This window comes from Spermophilus citellus (genome assembly GCF_964194105.1).
Source record: "Spermophilus citellus genome assembly, contig: SCAFFOLD_53, whole genome shotgun sequence".
Lineage (NCBI taxonomy): Eukaryota > Metazoa > Chordata > Mammalia > Rodentia > Sciuridae > Spermophilus > Spermophilus citellus.
Genome location: NW_027672727.1, coordinates 983,848 through 996,427, shown reverse-complemented (window position 1 = coordinate 996,427; position 12,580 = coordinate 983,848).

Genomic DNA, 12,580 nt, shown 5'->3' with positions numbered 1-12,580 from the left:
ATCCATATAGGAGAAAACAGAGTGAAACCTAAAAATTAAAACTGTTACTGCCAACGAACGGTTTAACCTAGAAGAACGAAACTTGGTGACCCAAGTGGGATTTGTTGTACTGATCATTACCTGAAAGTGTCATCAAGATTGGGTGAAAAAATGTGTGCTGAGATTTCAGGAAACTCATAGTTTTTTGGAAGCTTGGCAACCCCTTTCCATGAAAGTGATTTGCGCCAGTCTCTGCTTAGGGCTACATCAATAGGAAACAAACCATAGAGATAGAACTTGGAGCTACTTTATTGTGTCAAGTTTCAAAGAGCTAGCACAAACCGTGTTTGATTTTGAGTTCCAACTACATGTATCCATATAGGAGAAAACAGAGTGAAACCTAAAAATTAAAACTGTTACTGCCAACGAACGGTTTAACCTAGAAGAACGGAATTTGGTGAGCCAAGTGGGATTGGGGTAGTGATCATTACCTGAAAGTGTCATCAAGATTGGGTGAAAAAATGTGTGCTGAGATTTCAGGAAACTCGTAGTTTTTTGGAACCTTGGCAACCCCTTTCCATGAAAGTGATTTGCGCCAGTCTCTGCTTAGGGCTACATCAATAGGAAACAAACCATAGAGATAAAACTTGGAGCTACTTTATTGTGTCTAGTTTCAAAGAGCTAGCACAAACCATGTTTGATTTAGACTTCCAACTACATGTATCCATATAGGAGAAAACAGAGTGAAACCTAAAAATTAAAACTGTTACTGCCCATGAACAGTTTAACCTAGAAGAACGATATTAGGTGAGCCAAGTGGGATTGGGGTACTGATCATTACCTGAAAGTGTCATCAAGATTGGTTGAACAAATGTGTGCTGAGATTTCAGGAAACTCGTAGTTTTTTGGAGGATTGGCAACCCCTTTCCATGAAAGTGATTTGCGCCAGTCTCTGCTTAGGGCTACATCAATAGGAAACAAACCATAGAGATAGAACTTGGAGCTACTTTATTGTGTCAAGTTTCAAAGAGCTAGCACAAACCGTGTTTGATTTAGAGTTCCAACTACATGTATCCATATAGGAGAAAACAGAGTGAAACCTAAAAATTAAAACTGTTACTGCCAACGAACGGTTTAACCTAGAAGAACGAAATTTGGTGAGCCAAGTGGGATTGGGGTACTGATCATTACCTGAAAGTGTCATCAAGATTGGGTGAAAAAATGTGTGCTGAGATTTCAGGAAACTCGTAGTTTTTTGGAAGATTGGCAACCCCTTTCCATGAAAGTGATTTGCGCCAGTCTCTGCTTAGGGCTACATCAATAGGAAACAAACCATAGAGATAGAACTTGGAGCTACTTTATTGTGTCAAGTTTCAAAGAGCTTGCACAAACCCTGTTTGATTTAGAGTTCCAAATACATGTCCATATAGGAGAAAACAGAGTGAAACCTAAAAATTAAAACTGTTACTGCCAACGAACGGTTTAACCTAGAAGAAAGAAACTTGGTGACCCAAGTGGGATTTGTTGTACTGATCATTACCTGAAAGTGTCATCAAGATTGGGTGAAAAAATGTGTGCTGAGATTTCAGGAAACTCGTAGTTTTTTGGAAACTTGGGAACCCCTTTCCATGAAAGTGATTTGCGCCAGTCTCTGCTTAGGGCTACATCAATAGGAAACAAACCATAGAGATAGAACTTTGAGCTACTTTATTGTGTCAAGTTTCAAAAGCTAGCACAAACCGTGTTGGATTTAGAGTTCCAACTACATGTATCCATATAGGAGAAAACAGAGTGAAACCTAAAAATTAAAACTGTTACTGCCAATGAACGGTTTAACCTAGAAGAATGAAATTAGGTGAGCCAAGTGGGATTGGGGTAGTGATCATTACCTGAAAGTGTCATCAAGATTGGGTGAAAAAATGTGTGCTGAGATTTCAGGAAACTCATAGTATTTTGGAAGCTTGGCAACCTCTTTCCATGAAAGTGATTTGTGCCAGTCTCTGCTTAGGGCTACATCAATAGGAAACAAACCATAGTGATAGAACTTGGAGCTACTTTATTGTGTCAAGTTTCATAGAGCTAGCACAAACTGTGTTTGATTTAGAGTTCCAACTACATGTATCCACATAGGAGAAAACAGAGTGAAACCTAAAAATTAAAACTGTTACTGCCAACGAACGGTTTAACCTAGAAGAACGAAATTTGGTGAGCCAAGTGGGATTGGGGTACTGATCATTACCTGAAATTCTCATCAAGATTGGGTGAAAAAATGTGTGCTCAGATTTCAGGAAACACGTAGTTTTTTGGAAGATTGGCAACCCCTTTCCATGAAAGTGATTTGCGCCAGTCTCTGCTTAGGGCTACAACAATAGGAAACAAACCATAGAGAAAGAACTTGGAGCTACTTTATTGTGTCAAGTTTCAAAGAGCTAGCACAAACCCTGTTTGATTTAGAGTTCCAAATACATGTATCCATATAGGAGAAAACAGAGTGAAACCTAAAAATTAAAACTGTTACTGCCAACGAACGGTTTAACCTAGAAGAACGAAACTTGGTGACCCAAGTGGGATTTGTTGTACTGATCATTACCTGAAAGTGTCATCAAGATTGGGTGAAAAAATGTGTGCTGAGATTTCAGGAAACTCGTAGTTTTTTGGAACCTTGGCAACCCCTTTCCATGAAAGTGATTTGCGCCAGTCTCTGCTTAGGGCTACATCAATAGGAAACAAACCATAGAGATAAAACTTGGAGCTACTTTATTGTGTCAAGTTTCAAAGAGCTAGCACAAACCATGTTTGATTTAGATTTCCAACTACATGTATCCATATAGGAGAAAACAGAGTGAAACCTAAAAATTAAAACTGTTACTGCCCATGAACGGTTTAACCTAGAAGAACGATATTAGGTGAGCCAAGTGGGATTGGGGTACTGATCATTACCTGAAAGTGTCATCAAGATTGGTTGAACAAATGTGTGCTGAGATTTCAGGAAACTCGTAGTTTTTTGGAGGATTGGCAACCCCTTTCCATGAAAGTGATTTGCGCCAGTCTCTGCTTAGGGCTACAACAATAGGAAACAAACCATAGAGATAAAACTTGGAGCTACTTTATTGTGTCAAGTTTCAAAGAGCTAGCACAAACCATGTTTGATTTAGACTTCCAACTACATGTATCCATATAGGAGAAAACAGAGTGAAACCTAAAAATTAAAACTGTTACTGCCGAGGAACGGTTTAACCTAGAAGAACGAAATTTGCTGAGCCAAGTGGGATTGAGGTACTGATCATTACCTGAAAGTGTCATCAAGATAGGGTGAAAAAATGTATGCTGAGATTTCAGGAAACTCGTAGTTTATTGGAAGCGTGGCAACCCCTTTAAATGAAAGTGATTTGCGCCAGTCTCTGTTTAGGGCTACATCAATAGGAAACAAAACATAGAGATAGAACTTGGAGCTACTTTATTGTGTCAAGTTTCAAAGAGCTAGCACAAGCTGTGTTTGATTTAGACTTCCAACTACATGTATCCATATAGGAGAAAACAGAGTGAAACCTAAAAATTAAAACTGTTACTGCCAACGAACGGTTTAACCTAGAAGAACGAAATTTGGTGAGCCAAGTGGGATTGGGGTACTGATCATTACCTGAATGTGTCATCAAGATTGGGTGAAAAAATGTGTGCTGAGATTTCAGGAAACTCGTAGTTTTTTGGAGGATTGGCAACACCTTTCCATGAAAGTGATTTGTGCCAGTCTCTGCTTAGGGCTACATCAATAGGAAACAAACCATAGAGATAGAACTTGGAGCTACTTTCTTGTGTCAAGTTTCAAAGAGCTAGCACAAACCGTGTTTGATTTAGAGTTCCAACTACATGTATCCATATAGGAGAAAACAGAGTGAAAACTAAAAATTAAAACTGTTACTGCCAACGAACTGTTTAACCTAGAAGAACGAAATTTGGTGAACCAAGTGGGATTGGGGTACTGATCATTACCTGAAAGTGTCATCAAGATTGGGTGAAAAAATGTGTGCTGAGATTTCAGGAAACTCGTAGTTTTTTGGAAGATTGGCAACCCCTTTCAATTAAAGTGATTTGCGCCAGTCTCTTCTTAGGGCTACATCAACAGAAAAAAAACCATAGAGATAGAACTTGGAGCTACTTTATTGTGTCAAGTTTCAAAGAGCTAGCACAAACCCTGTTTGATTTAGAGTTCCAATTACATGTCCATATAGGAGAAAACAGAGTGAAACCTAAAAATTAAAACTGTTACTGCCAACGAACGGTTTAACCTAGAAGAAAGAAACTTGGTGACCCAAGTGGGATTTGTTGTACTGATCATTACCTGAAAGTGTCATCAAGATTGGGTGAAAAAATGTGTGCTGAGATTTCAGGAAACTCGTAGTTTTTTAGAAGCTTGGGAACCCCTTTCCATGAAAGTGATTTGCGCCAGTCTCTGCTTAGGGCTACATCAATAGGAAACAAACCATAGAGATAGAACTTGGAGCTACTTTATTGTGTCAAGTTTCTAAAGCTAGCACAAACCGTGTTGGATTTAGAGTTCCAACTACATGTATCCATAAGGAGAAAACAGAGTGAAACCTAAAAATTAAAACTGTTACTGCCAATGAACTGTTTAATCTAGAAGAACGAAATTTGGTGAGCCAAGTGGGATTGGGGTACTGATCATTACCTGAAATTGTCATCAAGATTGGGTGAAAAAATCTGTGCTGAGATTTCAGGAAACACGTAGTTTTTTGGAAGATTGGCAACCCCTTTCCATGAAAGTGATTTGCGCCAGTCTCTGCTTAGGGCTACATCAATAGGAAACAAACCATAGAGATAGAACTTGGAGCTACTTTATTGTGTCAAGTTTCAAAGAGCTAGCACAAACAGTGTTTGATTTAGAGTTCCAACTACATGTATCCATATAGGAGAAAACAGAGTGAAACCTAAAAATTAAAACTGTTACTGCCAACGAACGGTTTAACCTAGAAGAACAAAATTTGGTGAGCCAAGTGGGAGTGGGGTGCTGATAATTACCAGAAAGTGTCATCAAGATTGGGTGAAAAAATGTGTGCTGAGATTTCAGGAAACTCTTAGTTTTTTGGAAGATTGGCAACCCCTTTCCATGAAAGTGATTTGTGCCAGTCTCTGCTTAGGGCTACATCAATAGGAAACAAACCATAGAGATAGAACTTGGAGCTACTTTATTGTGTCAAGTTTCAAAGAGCTAGCACAAACCCTGTTTGATTTAGAGTTCCAAGTACATGTATCCATATAGGAGAAAACAGAGTGAAACCTAAAAATTAAAACTGTTACTGCCAACGAACGGTTTAAACTAGAAGAACGAAACTTGGTGACCCAAGTGGGATTTGTTGTACTGATCATTACCAGAAAGTGTCATCAAGATTGGGTGAAAAAATGTGTGCTGAGATTTCAGGAAACTCGTAGTTTTTTGGAAGCTTGGCAACCCCTTTCCATGAAAGTGATTTGCGCCAGTCTCTGCTTAGGGCTACATCAATAGGAAACAAACCATAGAGATAGAACTTGGAGCTACTTTATTGTGTCAAGTTTCAAAGAGCTAGCACAAACCGTGTTTGATTTAGAGTTCCAACTACATGTATCCATATAGGAGATAACAGAGTGAAACCTAAAAATTAAAACTGTTACTGCCAACGAACGGTTTAACCTAGAAGAACGAAAATTGGTGAGCGAAGTGGGATTGGGGTACTGATCATTACCTGAAAGTGTCATCAAGATTGGGTGAAAAAATGTGTGCTGAGATTTCAGGAAACTCGTAGTTTTTTGGAAGATTGGCAACCCCTTTCCATGAAAGTGATTTGCGCCAGTCTCTGCTTAGGGCTACATCAATAGGAAACAAACCATAGAGATAGAACTTGGAACTACTTTATTGTGTCAAGTTTCAAAGAGCTAGCACAAACCGTGTTTGATTTAGACTTCCAACTACATGTATCCATATAGGAGAAAACAGAGTGAAACCTAAAAATTAAAACTGTTACTGCCAACGAACGGTTTAACCTAGAAGAACGAAATTTGGTGAGCCAAGTGGGATTGGGGTACTGATCATTACCTGAAAGTGTCATCAAGATTGGGTGAAAAAATATGTGCTGAGATTTCAGGAAACTCGTAGTTTTTTGGAAGCTTGGCAACCCCTTTAAATGAAAGTGATTTGCACCAGTCTCTGTTTAGGGCTACATCAATAGGAAACAAACCATAGAGATAGAACTTGGAGCTACTTTATTGTGTCAAGTTTCAAAGAGCTACCACAAACCGTGTTTGATTTAGAGTTCCAACTACATGTATCCATATAGGAGAAAACAGAGTGAAACCTAAAAGTTAAAACCGTTACTGCCAACGAACTGTTTAACCTAGAAGAACGAAATTTGGTGAGCCAAGTGGGATTGGGGTACTGATCATTACCTGAAAGTGTCATCAAGATAGGGTGAAAAAATGTGTGCTGAGTTTTCTGGAAACGCGTAGTTTTTTGGAAGACTGGCAACCCCTTTCCATGAAAGTGATTTGCGCCAGTCTCTGCTTAGGGCTACATCAATAGGAAACAAACCATAGAGATAGAACTTGGAGCTACTTTATTGTGTCAAGTTTCAAAGAGCTAGCACAAACCGTGTTTGATTTAGAGTTCCAACTACATGTATCCATATAGGAGATAACAGAGTGAAACCTAAAAATTAAAACTGTTACTGCCAACGAACGGTTTAACCTAGAAGAACGAAAATTGGTGAGCGAAGTGGGATTGGGGTACTGATCATTACCTGAAAGTGTCATCAAGATTGGGTGAAAAAATGTGTGCTGAGATTTCAGGAAACTCGTAGTTTTTTGGAAGATTGGCAACCCCTTTCCATGAAAGTGATTTGCGCCAGTCTCTGCTTAGGGCTACATCAATAGGAAACAAACCATAGAGATAGAACTTGGAACTACTTTATTGTGTCAAGTTTCAAAGAGCTAGCACAAACCGTGTTTGATTTAGACTTCCAACTACATGTATCCATATAGGAGAAAACAGAGTGAAACCTAAAAATTAAAACTGTTACTGCCAACGAACGGTTTAACCTAGAAGAACGAAATTTGGTGAGCCAAGTGGGATTGGGGTACTGATCATTACCTGAAAGTGTCATCAAGATTGGGTGAAAAAATATGTGCTGAGATTTCAGGAAACTCGTAGTTTTTTGGAAGCTTGGCAACCCCTTTAAATGAAAGTGATTTGCACCAGTCTCTGTTTAGGGCTACATCAATAGGAAACAAACCATAGAGATAGAACTTGGAGCTACTTTATTGTGTCAAGTTTCAAAGAGCTACCACAAACCGTGTTTGATTTAGAGTTCCAACTACATGTATCCATATAGGAGAAAACAGAGTGAAACCTAAAAGTTAAAACCGTTACTGCCAACGAACTGTTTAACCTAGAAGAACGAAATTTGGTGAGCCAAGTGGGATTGGGGTACTGATCATTACCTGAAAGTGTCATCAAGATAGGGTGAAAAAATGTGTGCTGAGTTTTCTGGAAACGCGTAGTTTTTTGGAAGACTGGCAACCCCTTTCCATGAAAGTGATTTGCGCCAGTCTCTGCTTAGGGCTACATCAATAGGAAACAAACCATAGAGATAGAACTTGGAGCTACTTTATTGTGTCAAGTTTCAAAGAGCTAGCACAAACCGTGTTTGATTTAGAGTTCCAACTACATGTATCCATATAGGAGAAAACAGAGTGAAACCTAAAATTAAAACTGTTACTGCCAACGAACGGTTTAACCTAGAAGAACGAAATTTGGTGAACCAAGTGGGATTGGGGTACTGATCATTACCTGAAAGTGTCATCAAGATTGGGTGAAAAAATGTGTGCTGAGATTTCAGGAAACTCGTAGTTTTTTGGAAGATTGGCAACCCCTTTCAATTAAAGTGATTTGCGCCAGTCTCTTCTTAGGGCTACATCAACAGAAAAAAAACCATAGAGATAGAACTTGGAGCTACTTTATTGTGTCAAGTTTCAAAGAGCTAGCACAAACCCTGTTTGATTTAGAGTTCCAATTACATGTCCATATAGGAGAAAACAGAGTGAAACCTAAAAATTAAAACTGTTACTGCCAACGAACGGTTTAACCTAGAAGAAAGAAACTTGGTGACCCAAGTGGGATTTGTTGTACTGATCATTACCTGAAAGTGTCATCAAGATTGGGTGAAAAAATGTGTGCTGAGATTTCAGGAAACTCGTAGTTTTTTAGAAGCTTGGGAACCCCTTTCCATGAAAGTGATTTGCGCCAGTCTCTGCTTAGGGCTACATCAATAGGAAACAAACCATAGAGATAGAACTTGGAGCTACTTTATTGTGTCAAGTTTCTAAAGCTAGCACAAACCGTGTTGGATTTAGAGTTCCAACTACATGTATCCATAAGGAGAAAACAGAGTGAAACCTAAAAATTAAAACTGTTACTGCCAATGAACTGTTTAATCTAGAAGAACGAAATTTGGTGAGCCAAGTGGGATTGGGGTACTGATCATTACCTGAAAGTGTCATCAAGATTGGGTGAAAAAATGTGTGCTGAGATTTCAGGAAACTTGTAGTTTTTTGGAAGACTGGCAACCCCTTTCCATGAAAGTGATTTGCGCCAGTCTCTGCTTAGGGCTACATCAATAGGAAACAAACCATAGAGATAGAATTTGGAGCTACTTTATTGTGTCAAGTTTCAAAGAGCTAGCACAAACCGTGTTTGATTTAGAGTTCCAACTACATGTATCCATATAGGAGAAAACAGAGTGAAACCTAAAATTTAAAACTGTTAGTGCCAACGAACTGTTTAACCTAGAAGAACGAAATTTGGTGAGCCAAGTGGGATTGGGGTACTGATCATTACCTGAAAGTGTCATCAAGATTGGGTGAAAAAATGTGTGCTGAGATTTCAGGAAACTCGTAGGTTTTTTGAAGATTGGCAACCCCTTTCAATGAAAGTGATTTGCGCCAGTCTCTTCTTAGGGCTACATCAATAGGAAACAAACCATAGTGATAGAACTTGGAGCTACTTTATTGTGTCAAGTTTCAAAGAGCTAGCACAAACCCTGTTTGATTTAGAGTTCCAATTACATGTCCATATAGGAGAAAACAGAGTGAAACCTAAAAATTAAAACTGTTACTGCCAACGAACGGTTTAACCTAGAAGAAAGAAACTTGGTGACCCAAGTGGGATTTGTTTTACTGATCATTACCTGAAAGTGTCATCAAGATTGGGTGAAAAAATGTGTGCTGAGATTTCAGGAAACTCGTAGTTTTTTAGAAGCTTGGGAACCCCTTTCCATGAAAGTCATTTGCGCCAGTCTCTGCTTAGGGCTACATCAATAGGAAACAAACCATAGAGATAGAACTTGGAGCTACTTTATTGTGTCAAGTTTCAAAAGCTAGCACAAACCGTGTTTGATTTAGAGTTCCAAATACATGTATCCATATAGGAGAAAACAGAGTGAAACCTAAAAATTAAAACTGTTACTGCCAACGAACGGTTTAACCTAGAAGAACGAAATTTGTTGAGCCAAGTGGGATTGGGGTACTGATCATTACCTGAAAGTGTCATCAAGATTGGGTGAAAAAATGTGTGCTGAGATTTCAGGAAACTAGCAGTTTTTTGGAAGCTTGGCAACCCCTTTCCATGAAAGTGATTTGCGCAAGTCTCTGCTTAAGGCTACATCAATAGGAAACAAATCATAGGGATAGAACTTGGAGCTACTTTATTGTGTCAAGTTTCAAAGAGCTAGTACAAACCGTGTTTGATTTAGAGTTCCAACTACATGTATCCATATAGGAGAAAGCAGAGTGAAACCTAAAAATTAAAACTTTTACTGCCAACGAACGGTTTAACCTAGAAGAACGAACTTTGCTGAGCCAAATGGGATTGGGGTAGTGATCATTACCTGAAAGTGTCATCAAGATTGGGTGAAAAAATGTGTGCTGAGATTTCAGGAAACTCGTAGGTTTAGGGAAGCTTTGCAACCCCTTTCCTTGAAAGTGATTTGCGCCAGTCTCTGCTTAGGGCTACATCAATAGGAAACAAACCATAGAGATTAACTTGGAGCTACTTTATTGTGTCAGGTTTCAAAGAGCTAGCACAAACCGTGTTTGATTTAGAGTTCCAACTACATGTATCCATATAGGAGAAAACAGAGTGAAACCTAAAATTAAAACTGTTACTGCCAACGAACGGTTTAACCTAGAAGAACGAAATTTGGTGAGCCAAGTGGGATTGGCGTACTGATCATTACCTGAAAGTGTCATCAAGATTGGGTGAAAAAATGTGTGCTGAGATTTCAGGAAACTCGTAGTTTTTTGGAAGACTGGCAACCCCTTTCCATGAAAGTGATTTGCGCCAGTCTCTGCTTAGGGCTACATCAATAGGAAACAAACCATAGAGGTAGAACTTGGAGCTACTTTATTGTGTCAAGTTTCAAAGAGCTAGCACAAACCCTGTTTGATTTAGAGTTCCAATTACATGTCCATATAGGAGAAAACAGAGTGAAACCTAAAAATTAAAACTGTTACTGCCATCGAACGGTTTAACCTAGAAGAAAGAAACTTGGTGACCCAAGTGGGATTTGTTGTACTGATCATTACCTGAAAGTGTCATCAAGATTGGGTGAAAAAATGTGTGCTGAGATTTCAGGAAACTCGTAGTTTTTTGGAAGCTTGGGAACCCCTTTCCATGAAAGTGATTTGCGCCAGTCTCTGCTTAGGGCTACATCAATAGGAAACAAACCATAGAGATAGAACTTGGAGCTACTTTATTGTGTCAAGTTTCAAAAGCTAGCACAAACCGTGTTGGATTTAGAGTTCCAACTACATGTATCCATATAGGAGAAAACAGAGTGAAACCTAAAAATTAAAACTGTTACTGCCCATGAACGGTTTAACCTAGAAGAATGAAATTTGGTGAGCCAAGTGGGATTGGGGTAGTGATCATTACCTGAAAGTGTCATCAAGATTGGGTGAAAAAATGTGTGCTGAGATTTCAGGAAACTCGTAGTTTTTTGGAAGCTTGGCAACCCCCTTCCATGAAATTGATTTGCGCCAGTCTCTGCTTAGGGCTACATCAATAGGAAAGAAACCATAGAGATAGAACTTGGAGCTACTTTATTGTGTCAAGTTTCAAAAAGCTAGCACAAACCGTGTTTGATTTAGAGTTCCAACTACATGTATCCATATAGGAGAAAACAGAGTGAAACCTAAAAATTAAAACTGTTACTGCCAACGAACGGTTTAACGTAGAAGAACAAAATTTGGTGAGCCAAGTGGGATTGGGGTACTGATCATTACCTGAAAGTGTCATCAATATTGGGTGAAAAAATGTGTGCTGAAATTTCAGGAAACTCGTAGTTTTTTGGAAGCTGGGCAACCCCTTTCCATGAAAGTGATTTGCCCCAGTCTCTGCTTAGGGCTACATCAATAGGAAACAAACCATAGATATAGATCTTTGTGCTACTTTATTGTGTCAAGTTTCAAAGAGCTAGCACAAACCGTGTTTGATTTAGTGTTCCAACTACATGTATCCATATAGGAGAAAACAGAGTGAAACCTAAAAATTAAAACTGTTACTGCCAACGAACGCTTTAACCCAGAAGAACGAAATTTGGTGAGCCAAGTGGGATTGGGGTACTGATCATTACCTGAAAGTGTCATAAAGATTGGGTGAAAAAATGTGTGCTGAGATTTCAGGAAACTCGTAGTTTTTTGGAAGCTTGGCAACCCCCTTCCATGAAAGTGATTTGCGCTTTCTCTGCTTAGGGCTACATCAATAGGAAACAAACCATAGAGATAGAACTTGGAGCTACTTTATGTGTCAAGTTTCAAAGAGCTAGCACAAACCGTGTTTGATTTAGAGTTCCCACTACATGTATCCATATAGGAGAAAACAGATTGAAACCTAAAAATTAAAACTGTTACTGCCAAAGAACGGTTTAACCTAGAAGAACGAAATTTGGTGAGCCAAGTGGGATTGGCATACTGATCATTACCTGAAAGTGTCTTCAAGATTGGGTGAAAAAATGTGTGCTGAGATTTCAGGAAACTCGTAGTTTTTTGGAAGCTTGGCAACCCCTTTCCATGAAAGTGATTTGCACAAGTCTCTGCTTAAGGCTACATCAATAGGAAACAAATCATAGGGATAGAACTTGCAGCTACTTTATTGTGTCAAGTTTCAAAGAGCTAGTACAAACCGTGTTTGATTTAGAGTTCCAACTACATGTATCCATATAGGAGAAAACAGAGTGAAACCTAAAATTAAAACTGTTACTGCCAACGAACGGTTTAACCTAGAAGAACGAAATTTGGTGAGCCAAGTGGGATTGGCGTACTGATCATTACCTGAAAGTGTCATCAAGATTGGGTGAAAAAATGTGTGCTGAGATTTCAGGAAACTCGTAGTTTTTTGGAAGACTGGCAACCCCTTTCCATGAAAGTGATTTGCGCCAGTCTCTGCTTAGGGCTACATCAATAGGAAACAAACCATAGAGATAGAACTTGGAGCTACTTTATTGTGTCAAGTTTCAAAGAGCTAGCACAAACCCTGTTTGATTTAGAGTTCCAATTA